Raw genomic sequence first — 2500 nt, forward strand, 5'->3', positions numbered from 1 at the left:
GCAACCACAAAATCTGATGCCACTGTCCAGCGTCAGGACACAGCACGATGTAAATTAGTTATACTAAATTATGATAATAAGAAGATGAGGAAAACGAAATTATTACTATTGTTATGAGTATTATTATTATTGCTAACAATATTACATCTTCATGGTCATTATTATAATAATTACTATTATCATTACTATTTTTACTATCATCATCATCATCATTAGCATTATTATTATCATCATCATCGTAATTATTGCTATCATTATTGTTCTTATTGTTTACCCGCAACTCAGTCATAAGAAAAAACACCCTAAGAAGTGAGTATAGTTAGAATACTCCCTAACGAAGGTTTAGATTGAAGGAAAATAATATTTCTGGAAAAGATCTACAGAGATTAAACCTTGTCCAATGGATATTAATTATCACAATTGAGGTTATCTGGTGAAAATAAAGAATAAAAAGATGCAAAATGTAGCGTCACCTTCAAAATCTATTTAAAGGAATACTTACTGCCTGTCTACACTGATATTGATAATAGTATATACCAAAAGGCCTTTTCATCCTTATAAGGGAAATGGCCGAGTTAAAGCACATCTAAACCCTTTCCCATCTTGCCACCTCGTGGACAAAAGGTCATTCCTGCTCTTCGCCATGCCACTCGGGTCAAAAGCAATGCAGCAAGACACAGCTCTTCCATAGCTGATCTTGACGCAGGAGGGGATTTACCTCCACCGCTTCATTATATGGTGATCTCCTTTCCCTCTCTCCACACACACACACACACACACACACACACACACACACACACACACACACACACACACACACACACACACACACACACACACACATACACACACACATGCACGCACCATCTCAAGCACTCAAGAAATTAATGGAACAAACAAGAACATCCTTTAGGTTTGCGTCGTTTCCTCATCCATTTGCAACCACTCTCCATTTGCTCCTATCTTTTGCATTATCCTTTCCTTAACAGACATTACTCTTGCTTCGAAAACCCGCTCACTCTGTCCACCCACCTAACTCTTGGCCAAGTCCACTCCATCCACTTTGGCCTTCCATTCTTCTTCTTTTTTCTGTATGTGCCTCATTCTTTCCTACATTCCCAAACAATCTCAGCCTACCTTCACCTATCCTATTTATCAACTATCTTTCAACCTCACGTTCACATTACTCAATTTATCTATCCTTGTTACAACCACTATACTTATACATTTGATCTCAAACAAGTTTAATTTCTTCCAATCCACCTCGTTCAAATTCCACATCTTCACTCTATACAGTGTTGTGGGCACAATCAATCCTTCGCAGTTTTCTCTTTCCGTTCATCCCCAGAAACCTATTTCTCATAACGCTTCTCATTCCCCTCCCACCCGGACATTTATTACTCTGTAATTCACGTCTACCTTTATTTCTTCATTCCCTGTTATATATGACCCCCAAACACATAAAGCTCTCCACTTCCTCCAGGCTCTCACCATTTAAACTCCCCTCCAACTCACCACTATCATCATTTTTGTACATATCATAACCTCACTCTTGCTATTTACCCCCAACTCCATCACAAACTACGACAGTCTGTCTTCGACGTAACTACAGACACATTACATTATCATCTGCAAACAACATCTGGCTCAACCCCAAACTCCCCTTCATTCTCACTCACTAACTACAAACCTCTGCTTAGTACCCCCCCAACATCATTTTCATATACACGTTGAACACCCATAAAGACATTACACAACCCTGGGACAGTCCCATCGTTACCTCAAACTACACACACCTACCTTTCCCTACCCTCACAGAAGCACTACTGTTCATGTAAAGAACTTTTGAACAACCTTGACAGACATCCCCTTATCCCATACATATGGATTACACTACATAACGCCTCTCTGTCCACCTTGTCATACACCTTCTCTAAATCCATGAATGCCCAAAAAGACAGCCTTACCCTTTGCCTAAAGATTCTTACATATCTAACTACAATAACTTGATTTGCAGGACCTCTGCTCTGCTAAATCCAAATTGCTTTCCCCAGTTATTATATAAGTTCCCCTCCTAATTCTTTCAATTTACATACTTGCATGCAGCATACCGACTACACATAACAGATTGATCCCTCTAAAATTACTGTAGTACATTCATATTTGTCCATTTTTTCTTTGTAAAGTGAAAGTACACAAGCAATCCTCTGCCTCACCGGTACCCTTTTCTACTTAAACACACACTAAACAGTCTCACTAATCATATCAGTGTTTACTCCTTTCATTATACACTCCAAATGATTACCATACAACCCGGGTGCTTTACCTGCTTTCAGTGCTTTCAAAGCTCTTTGTGTCTCCTCTTTTCCTATCATTCTATTTTCACGTCATTCATTTCTTTGCCATCTCCCACTGGCACAGTCAAAGCCCCCCTATCCTTCTTCTCTTTCAACAACTACCAGAAATAATGTACTCATCTTACCCTTACCGCCTTCACTTT

The sequence above is a fragment of the Oratosquilla oratoria genome, chromosome 3 (assembly GCF_046742065.1).
Source record: "Oratosquilla oratoria isolate Oo_2021 chromosome 3, ASM4674206v1, whole genome shotgun sequence".
NCBI lineage: Eukaryota > Metazoa > Arthropoda > Malacostraca > Stomatopoda > Squillidae > Oratosquilla > Oratosquilla oratoria.